The 11,030-nt window shown below is 46.7% G+C and overlaps 1 long non-coding RNA gene across 1 annotated transcript; it reads right to left on the bottom strand.

The window, feature by feature from the left end:
* Positions 1–7,144: 7,144 nt before the first annotated feature.
* Positions 7,145–10,609, bottom strand: LOC104864284. Its single transcript, XR_780825.2, has 3 exons — positions 10,431–10,609; positions 9,616–9,739; positions 7,145–8,002 (listed from the first exon to the last, which is right to left on the bottom strand). It is a non-coding gene; the product is annotated as an uncharacterized LOC104864284 (long non-coding RNA).
* Positions 10,610–11,030: the final 421 nt, after the last annotated feature.

Below are 11,030 nucleotides of genomic sequence, written 5' to 3'. Positions count from 1 at the left end.
CAGATCCAGGTGTCACCTGTCAGCTCTGCCTCGTTGTGGAACAAGAATCAGCTCCCAGGGCTGCAATCTTGCTGGGCTCCTCTTCTAAGGGACAGCCTAACCCCACCTCCATTGTCTCCTAGCCCTCGCTAGACAGCTTGAAGCCAGGGATGCTCACTAATGACGGGGAGGAAGCTTGCCTCTGTTCCCATGACAACCGCTGGCTCTACTTAGTCAATCACTCTTGAAGCTTCTGCCGGTGTGAAAGTTATTTTGCATAGAAGTTCTTACCCTCATCCAAGAACTCTGCTCTGAGTTGTTGGATCCTTTGGATTACTTACAAGTTGATTTTTCTCTTCCCCTCTTTGTTGCAGTTCTTTAATCTTTAAAGCTCAGCTCAAATCCCACCTTTTCAAAGAAAGCCTTCCAGACTCCCCTGCCTCCCCTCCCTCCTCTTGATCTTCACACTCCCCTGGGGCAGGTTTATGGTTCTGTTAGATCACACAGTGCCTGTTTCACAGTTATTTATGTGTCTCCTTCTAAGCCCCTGGTGAGTGATCGGCCTATAGTAGGTGCTAAACAAACATTTATTTGAATTTATGTGAATTTCCCTTTCAGGGTTTTAAAAAATTACTATTATTAACAGTACAGACCATTACTAATAATCCCTTACACTTGTAAAATTATTTACAGTTTATATATAGCTGCATGCTTGAGGGCACTGCTTTAAACCCCAGCCACACCCTTCCTGGCTGTGTGACAGTGTTGGAGCCTTGTAACCTCTTCCAACTGCTTCTCATCAGCAAGAAGCGTGGTTGTAAAGCCTGAAATAAATGTGTAAAGGGTTTACTTTGCACAAGGCCAGATGCCTAGTGATGCCTCAATAAATGTTAGCTATTACCATAACTCATGGTCTCATTAGGACCTCACAAAAGCTCTAGGGTAGAAAGAAGGGCAGGGATTTTGTTGGTGCCCTCATTGTCATCAACAGCATGTGAAGAGGCAGAGGCTCAGAGTAGGGAAGATTTACCCAAACATTCAACCTTTGGTTAAATGCTCTGCAGGGTACCTGTGGTTCACTTTGCAAGCATTTCCTCTTCCCTGGTGACAGAACCCAGATTTTCCTTGAAAAACGACTTCCCTCTCCACTTATGGGTCAACTCCAGAAGTAGACATGGGCCATCAGAGAACCAACTGTCTCTAGACACAGTGACTAGTTCAGGAGTGGGCAAGTGACCCAAGTCTGCCCTGTGAAACTCATTTCTGAGGTTTTTGTCTGAATTTTTTAGAGCAAGATTGTCTCTCTTCTGCTGGACTTGGATCAAGAAGACTAGAAGCCTGGACCAGCCTGAGGCTAACTTGGAGAGTGAGGAAAACCAAGTTCAGAGGTGGAGACCAAGTCTTAACAATTGCATCAGAAATCTTTCAGTCATGCTTGCAGCTGGAACTGCCCCTGGGCTTCGGTTGTGTGAACTAACGCACTCCCTCTTTCTCCTGCCAATTCCAGTTGGTGTCTGTCACTGGCAACTGAGCAAGTACCAACTAGTGCAAATATACTGTCTCCTCCATGCAGAAGTCAAGGGTCTCTGTGCGCCTCTTGTTTTCTCCACAGGTTCTTATTGAGCAATAGCTGCGTGCCTTCCACTCACTGGGGCTGAGTGGACGACTCAGACCACTTAGCCCTCTTAGAATGGACACAGTCCATGGTCTCCTCCCTGATTCATGAAGACACTGAGGCTTAGAGAGAAGAACACCTCCATATATGAGTCCTTCAAATGAGTAAGAATGCTGGTCCTGATAAATGCTAGGCAGAAGCTGATCTAGGCAGTTGGGCAGCGGAGATGGGTTAGTCACTGGTCAGATGGACTGATTTGGGATTAGTGAGTTTCTGCTCAGCAGGAAGTTGCCAGGTCAAGACAGGGTTTACCTAGAGGCTGAGGCTCTTGTCTCCCAGATCCAAGACTCCAAGCAAGGGAGAATGTCCTGAGAGCAGCATGGCTCTGGTCTGATTTGGGGATGTCAACACCCATGGTCCTGGCTGAATGGATGGGCTCTTCCTTTGGTCTGGCACTCTGATTGCTAAAGTTCTCCAGCATCAAGGCCTTCGGTCCTGGGAGGAAGATTCTTTTCATAGGAACAGTTGATATATTTATCATAGGAAGTGGCCCCACTTTCTAGCCTTTCTAAGAGTAGTTTTCCCCCTCCATCCATTGACCCACTCCCTGGGGAACCCCATCTCCCAGACCAAGCCTTTTATGAAGGCTGGGGTATCTACAAATTGGATTTTTCCTTTTCAGTTCTGCCTCATCAGTCCCAGCACAGGGGCCGATGGATGGTCGATAGGGTAATTTCTCTCATGTGAACATTGGTAAGGAGCTTTAAGATGGGAAGAGGTGCTCCTGCTGAGGCGTGCTCACCATGAACTTCACACAGCACAAGTTTCCAGACCCCTCCCTGGCATGGACCCATCTCTGATCCCTGAGAGAGGCCCTAGCAACATGTTCACATGGTCACATACTTGCTACTGCAAAATCTGACCAAGTCAGTCTAACTGAAGTCAGTTGTGACCTGTGACTCTTTTCACTCTTGACCTTCTCCCTGTCATTTTTCCTCATGTCTGGGGGGCTTAGAATAGCTGCGGCATGGGGAGGGGGGCTGGCTCAGCGGAAGTTGAATGCGGATACGTTTAGTTTGAACGTGATGGTTCCATGTGTACCTATGCCGGCTGACTTGTCTTGTGTAGAAACATTCTTCAGGACTCTCCTGATGCCACGGGATTGGGGCCGACTCACCTGGCACAATGGGTTGCAGAGTGATGTGAGCATCTTCCAGTGTGCTCCAGCAATACAAGGATGTGTGTTGAAGAGAAGTGAAACTTTAGGGAGCCAGAAGCCAGGCTGTGGAAAATTCTTCCAATTATCAGGATTGTAAAATTGGAAACAGAGGACTTGGATCTCAAAGATGTTTAGGCAAAATGGAAATTATTTCCTGTCAAGAATATTCTCTATAATACAGTGCATATAATTATAAATGTGTCATAATTTTTTTCCTTTGTGATGGGCGTCTTGTTGTTATGGATTGAATTGTGACTCCCTTTCTCCCTTTTAAAAAAAAAAAAAACTCCAAGTACTGAGAATGTGACCTTTTTCAGAAATACGGTCTATACAGAGGTAATCAGGTTAAAATGCTATCTTTACCATGGATGCTTGATCTAATCTGACTGTTGTGCTTATTGAAAATGAAAATGCGGACACAGAGACAAACATAAACAAGGAGGACACCAGGCAAAAATGAAGCAGAGGTTGGGATGATAATTCTGTAAGCCAAGAAATGCAAAGGATCACTTGCAAATTACCAGAAGGCAGGAGAGACTCATGGACCACATTCCCATATGGCACTCAGAAGGAACCAGCACCTTGGTCACAGCCTTCTGGCCACCTGTGCAGTGCGACCATATATTTCTGTTATGCAGGCTGCCTGGGTGGAGGTCCCTTTTATGGAAGCCATAGATAGTATGCATGTGACGTAGACTTTATCAGAAGTCCCAGGTTGTAGGCCATGAACCCCCAACAGTACTACAAACAGTGAAATCCCCATGTCCAAAGTCCTTGTGCTTTCTGCATTCCAGTTTGTCCACAGCTAAAACAAAAAAATTTCAACTAATGATGCAAGAGGGAAAGGTAGATTATCTTTCCATTTTCTGTATAGAAGATGATAGCTAGATCATCTTTCTGTCAAGGACACCCCTGAGGTGCTCTTATGGCTGTCCTTGCCGTCCACATGTATTGCTCCTGGTCCCATCACCTGCAGCTAGGATTTCCTGATCCATGTCCTGGCACTCATCACCATGTCCCCAAATCCTTTCAGAAAAACAGCTTGTGGCACTATGCTCCCATGGGCCCTGACCTCAGACGTGAGGCTCTAGAGAATGAAGGAGTCAGAGTGGCCTGGCTTCTCTCTTCAAAACTGTCCTTCTCCACCACTTTCCAACATCCAGAAAATGAGATTGGAGTTATTTCCATTCAGAACCTAAAAGAATGTTGCCTTCATGTTTGGCCATCAACAGGCTGTCTCAATTACCCTGTCAAAGGCCATCTAAACATTGGTGATTAGGTTAGGTTTTTCTTTCCACCTTTTCCTCCCTCTCCCCTGACCCAGCCTCCAGCCCCACTGCAGCTTGCCTTGTGTCCTCAGGGGAACCCCAGCCCTCTTCTCCTCCTATAACCATCTCCCACCAACCTATACCCCAGCCTCCTTGACTTTCTCACCATCAGATGAAGGGGTCAAGTTTGTCTTAGGGTTATTCTATCTGGACTCTTGGTCCATGACCTAGAAAGGAGCAGAAGAAACTAAACATGATTCAGCTATAGGACCCAGGCTCAGATCCAGGGGCTAACATTGTGGAATTTCTGCCCAGAACAGTCTCAACATAACCTGAGTATCAAGGCTTTCAAGGCTATGCACTAGAGGGGCAACACTAAGTGGGTGTCCATCGGGACTGTTGGGGTGATAGAAGCTGAACTGGCCCAAAGGGACACTCTGACTTGTATAACAGTTTGGTGGTTCCTCACAAAGTCCAACACAGAGTTACCATGTTACCAAAGAGTTGTAATAGAGTCACCATAGAGGTCTCAGTGATTTCACTGGTTGTTTTGTTGTTGTTGTTTTACTGTGCCACTGAGCTAAATCCTAAGCCCTAAAACCTTCTTAAGCTCCCCCTCCCTCCACCAGGGATTGAACTCAGGACCTTGTGTTTTCTAGGCAGGCACCACACCACTGAGCTACATACATCCCCAGCCCCTAGTAATTCCACTCTTAGGTGAACACCCAAAAGAATTAAAATCAGGAACTCAAACAAATGCATGTTTTCACGATATTCACAGCAGCACTATTTACAGCCAAAATGTGGAAACAATCCAAATTTAATAAACAGTTAAACAAATTTAGTGAGTACACAGAATGGAATATTAATCATCCATAAAAATAAATGAAATCCTTATATATGCTATGATACAAATGTCAAAAATATCATGTTAAGAAAGAAGCCAAATACAAAAGTTCAAATATTATGTGAAATATCTATAACGGCCAAATCCATAGAGATAGAATGTGAACTCGTGACTGCCAAGGGCTGATGGAAGAGGGAATAAAGAAGTTTCCCTCTGCAAATGATGAAAAAGTTTTGGAACTGCAGAGAGGTGATGGTTATACAACATCATGAATGTACTAAATGCCATTGAGCTGTTTGGTTTACAATGATTAATTTTTGGTTGTGTCATTCTCGTCACAATAAAATTTAAAATTCCTAGACAGGATCTCTGATTTTTGGGTCAGATGTCCACCCTAGCCAATCAACCAAAGCTAGGGGAGGGATCTACAGAAAAAAATGTCCACTCCCACTGGAGTCACATGCAAGCAGTTAGGAGGACTCACACTCCTGAAAGGTGGGAGTCAGGGTATTTCTGGAAAAAAAATGAAACTTTAATAAACAAAATGTGACCCAGTCAAACATCAGGATGAGGAGAGAATTTTGAACCACTCCGTGAGTACATTGGGGACTAGCGATGTGTGGTTACTTAGATCTAAACAGTTCAACCCTTAAATAGCACTAGTCACCTTCCAAGCGCTGCTAGGAATGGACTGGATAGCAAACACATAGAACTTCACCAAAGTTCTATCGGAGAGCACTAGAGACTGCAGAGTACGACTCTTTCATATCATAGGTGACAAGAAGAAGGATCCTACAGACAACTTTGGGCCAGCCAGAACCAACACTCCGGCCTTAGTCTAGAAATAAAGTTTTTCAATCAGGAAGAAGTGTAATTGCCTTTCTGTTTAGAAAAGCAACATGCTGGGCCAGGGATTTAGCTCAGTGGTTCCACCACCTGCCTTGCAAGCACAAAGTCCTGCGTTCATTCCCCAGTACCAAAAAGCAAAACAAAAAACTAGTTAATATACTTCATTGTTAAAAAAGAAAAGCAACATGTTTGTTGTGCGCAATTTAGAAAACCTCAAAGATATTAAGAAAAAATAAAGATCAACATAATTTTCATGACTCAGATATTATAATTAACATACATATATATATACTAGTAGACTTTTTTCCCATGCACTTCTACTTATAGACATATATCCATATATATAATATCCATATATATGGATAGAAACACATTTTATGCATTTTATTCTGTCTCCTGTTTTTTCACAATATATTTCAGACACTTTTCTATGTCATCAAATGTAGATTCATGCATCATTTTAGTATCTGTGAGAAGCTAATTCTGAACTGAAGACTCAGAGGGCTCTTTGATGGATGGAGTGGCATTGCACAGGCCCTTGCAGAAGCAAAGATAGAGATGCTGGGATGGCCAGGACAGTATCAGCAGAGGGCTGAATGTGGCAAAACTCCAGTCAGTGGCAGGGCACTCTGCCCATAGGAAGCTGGTAGATGCAGGAACGGGGGCTCCAAAAGACAAAGGTCACACAATATGTTGATATCATGAGTGGGAATGGAGCCCAGGACTCTCAACTTCCACAGCCCACAACTTTGGCCTCCACAAAGTCCAGTCCCGATTCTTCACACTAGCACCGAACACCTGCTTTTCACTCACTTTCATTATCTTAATCATGGATGACAGCATCAATGGATCACCTTCTGCATCTGCTCCGTTCAAGACAGGGAGACCAAAAGCCCTAGAGGAAAAGGTCTTGGAGCTAAATAACAGCAATTGCAGGTGTGGACAGAGCCCTCCCCATATGCAAGCCACAAGCTGGGGCCAGGCCAAGATTCCACCACAAGACCCTCTCCTCCCTCCTGAGGGCTGTGCCTGCGTAGCCCCTGAGTCACTGTGGGCCTGCTGCAGTGAGTCAGCAGCATTCTGGAAGGCTGAGAGCACCACAGCTCAGCCTCAGGCTCTTCCTGTGTATCTTGGTGAGCCTGGCACATCCCCAGCCGGGCGAGATGCAAGTGCCAGCCGCATCAGTAGCCTTGGGTCATAGGCTGACAGCCTGGGAGTTGACCTGTGGGAACATGGGGATTTGAATGACTCAGAGGCCCCAGCTATGTTTGCTGTCCAGAAGCTGGATGCTGACCTCAAGTGCTCTCTGAGACGGAGCACAAGGCGGAAGGTACCTAGCAACTGTCTGGGCTGCGTGAAGATGGTGGAAGACAGTGAGAAGTCTCTCAAGCACCCCACCGCTGCTCTTTGGACAAGGTGCACCCCAACGATGGGCGTTAGGGGTGGGGGTCGAAAGCACAGACCAACCTGGAAATTGGGGTTGGATCTTCTGCTGCTGGACTCCTAGTGTGACTTTGGCAAGTACTTGTCTTCTCTGGGGTCTGACGCTGGGGAAACCAGTACCCACCCTGCCAGGCTTTGAAGTCCTAAATGAGCAGGTGTATGTGATGCTCTTGGCACGATTGAGGCACTAAGGAAGCTCATCAGATTGGCTGCTCTTATTAAGATAAAGGAAATACTCTCCGGGGACTCTTCTGGAAAGGCCCTTCTATGCGTTCATTCATTCATCTGTTCCTTTAACAAGTAGTTATTAAGTGGCTATGGAGGGGGACAGAGCTCAGATCAGGGCTGTTTGCAGGGTGGGGAGGGCCACATGTTCCACAGCTCACATGGCTGAAGGGTCCACAGAGTAAGAAATGACAGTGGGAGATTAAGAAAAAAAATGGACAAAAGGTGGGGTCAGGTGGAGCTTTTACTCCTGATGAGAGAAAAAGACCACCAGGAAACCGCGGCACATTTATTTATAGTGGTAAAGATGAGGGAAGTGCAGGAGGAGATATAAGGGGTTGGTCTGTAACCAGAGCCGGGAGAGTAGCTAAGGTCTGCTGGTTTTCTAATGAATGGACCGGGAGGAAGATAGCTCTCTCTTGGCCAGGCTATGCCCTCTTGTCACCTATTCTCCTACAGAGCCTGCTTCATCTGGAATGGAAGTTTAGGCCTGGCCTGGTGTACAGCACAGTGCTCCCAGCATACGTCATGGCTGATGTTCTTGGTAAAGAGCTTCGCTGAGAAAAAAAAAACAAACAAAAATCACAGAAAGGGACAGACACGGTCTCTACCATCACAGAATTTACACTGCAGAGCTGAGGATTTAGCTTAGTGGCTCTGTGCCCGCCTCACCAACACAAGGTTGTAAGCTCGATCCCCAGTCCAGGAAGAAAAAAATAACTTATATTGTAGTGGGGAATGCAAGGCAATAAGTAGACAAGAGAATAAAAAGCAAGAACATCAAAGAGATGGTAGTGTTTGGGGAGGCCCTGTGGATGGAGCAGCAGAGAGCGGCCTCTCCCCTGAGGTGGTGGCTGTGCGGAAACATGAGGGTGGGGCCAGAGCAGAAGGCAGCCTCGGGAAGAGGTGAGCACATTTGCATCAGCACAAGGGGTAGAGCAAGGTAGGTGCCTGTGCCTGGAGGAACCTTGGCACAGAAAGACGGGACTGCAGTGCTCAGGGAGCTATGGGGGATGAGGCAGAGAGCCACAGCCCTTCCAGGCTGTTAACATGTTAACATCATCGCAAGGACCTGGCACGGAAAGGTACAAGATTCCAGTAATGAATGTAACTGTACTGTCTACCTAGAATGTACCAATAAATTCAATTAAAAAAAAAAAAACGTCATCGCAAGTCCTGATCTCTGTTGGCTGGACTACCAGAGCAAGACCCCCAAATTCCAGAATGATAACAAAGCTGGGAAGAGCTTGACCATTTCCCAGGGGGCATTCCGTGTCCTCTCTAGGCCGCTGTGACCCTCAGCCCTCCTAGCACCAGCAGGGACCTTGGAGCAAGCGAGGAGACCACAGCAAGGCTATCCTGGCCCTGTGTGTCATGATTTCTGGTGGGGTATGGGGTGGGGGGCCTCCAGCTGCATTCCAGGAGAAAATCTGCCTAAGTGGCTAGATCAGAGGAATGCAGAGCCCACCCCTACCCCAGACAAAAAGAGCCTTTTCTCTCCCAAGCCCCTGGGGTAAGGCTTTCTGGGGGCTGGGGTCACCTGATTTCTGCTGTTTATGATTAAGGCTTTTGCTGAGCAAAGAAAACACAGCTGTCAGCCATAGGTCCAGTGCAACACATGCAGGGAGGGGCAGGGCAGGGGGGTGGGGGTGGCCTAGGCTCACTGGGTCATCTTCCTGCCTGTGAAGTCCAGCACCTGCATCTACCACAACTACCCTGAGCAAAGACGCCCTGATCATGCCCTGAACCCACTCCACAGCCAGGGAGACTGAGGCCAGGAAGGGGCAGGGACCACCCAGCTAGACACTAATAATTATGGCCACTGAGGACTTACTATGGGTCAGACGGTGAGTATGGTGGGAGCCTGACCAATATTTCATGATCACCTTGTGGTGTGATTACTAGTGTTACTGCCATTTTACAGATCGGAAAATTGAAGCCTCACGAGTCTTGCTTACACGTCCAGTGGCTGGTAACTATTAAATAGAGGAATCAGGATTTGAATCCAGGCTTTCTGACTCTAAAGCTTACTCTGTTGTTCTTTGTGTTTTATTTATTGTATTAAATTCTTTTTCTCAAAGGAAAACTTTTTATTACATTAACAAAAAATTCATAACAGACAAGGTGAAAATAAAAGCAATAAAGATTGAATAATGTTAGTAACTTGTACCTAGCTGCTGCTGCCCAAAGATCTGAGCCTGAGATCTGTTCTTCACTGGAGAGAGCAGGTGTGGAAAGGTGTCAGTGACAGGCCAGGATTTAACTGAGGCTTTATCCTCAAAACAATCTGAAAGCTAAGATGAGATTGGAAAGGAAATCAGTGTTTCACTCTGTGCTTCACCGTTATTTAATGCAGCTTAGGTTTGCAATCATCATTATTGCTGCTCAGCAAACATTTCTGACTTTCCGCCTCCCGGGCTCCCAGAAGATCGCCACCTCCTGCTTCCTTTGTGATTGGATGGGGCCACGTGACCCCAGCTCAGCTCTCCCTGAATTTTGTACATTACTGCTGGGCTAGAACATGTTCATTCCTGGCGTGGGGCGGTCCAGCACACCCCTTTTCTGGAGCCTGAGTCCCAGAGTAGGGACAGCACAGAGGACAGAGAGCCTCCAGCTGAGCCATGATGATTATATAACGCCAGCAAGAAATAAGCTGGGGTGTTAGAAGCTGTAAAGACTTCCAGGTCGTTTATTTACCGCAGCGTAATGAAAGGTATTGTGATGAACACAGCATCCCATCCAGAATCATACTGAAGATGCAGCCTCCTTCCACAGCCCATGGTCTTAATTATTGTGCTATGCGAGATTCTGGGCAGGCCAAGGTGGAAGCAAAGCCATCATGTTCTGTGTAGGGAATGCTCTCTTCCTCAGCATCGTCTCCTTCCCCAAGCCTCACTACCTTGGCAAACTACCTGCTTCCACCAGATGCCTCTGACTCTCACATCTCTGTGCCCTTTGTTCATCTCTACCAGGAGTGGAACATACCTCCGTCTCCATCTCTGTCCTGACCAGTCACCATGCAGAGACTGGTGTGTGCCAATGTGTGCAGCTGTGCATGGCTACTTTCCAGCTCTGTGCTGCGGGGCTGGTCCTTAACCTCTCTGGGCCTCAGTTTCCTCCTAAAACAGAAGCAGTGCATCTGACTCCGCTGCTCATGGGGCTGTGAGGCCAGGAGTCAACGTGCTGCTTCGTGGAAAGAACACAGTGAGATATTTTTAAGGATTAAACTATCAGCATTGTTTCTGCTGGGTGAAACCTTGCCTGCCTTTGGGAGTCTATGCACTTGTCCCCGTCACCATGAAGCCTTTCACAGTCTTCCAAGTGCAAGTGCACTCTAACCACACTCTAGCCAAGTTGCCATGCTCCATGGCCTGTTGGCTTCTTAAGCAGAAGTGTGTCTTCACCATCTGGATCTCCTGCCTTCCACACTGCTAGCACATGGCTTTGCACACAATGGGACTAAAGGACAGTGTTTGCTTTGAACTGATTCGGGCCAAGGTAGGGGGGGTGACTTGAGCAATCCCGGCCCCCACCCTGGTCAAACCAGCACTCCTTATCTTAGTTTCATTATATCTGCAAGATCCT

The sequence above is a fragment of the Fukomys damarensis genome, unplaced genomic scaffold, assembly GCF_012274545.1.
Source record: "Fukomys damarensis isolate Sample0158 unplaced genomic scaffold, DMR_v1.0_HiC HiC_scaffold_3, whole genome shotgun sequence".
Taxonomy (NCBI): domain Eukaryota; kingdom Metazoa; phylum Chordata; class Mammalia; order Rodentia; family Bathyergidae; genus Fukomys; species Fukomys damarensis.
Note: the sequence above shows the minus strand (reverse complement) of the source record. Positions and strands in the feature narration are given on the sequence as shown.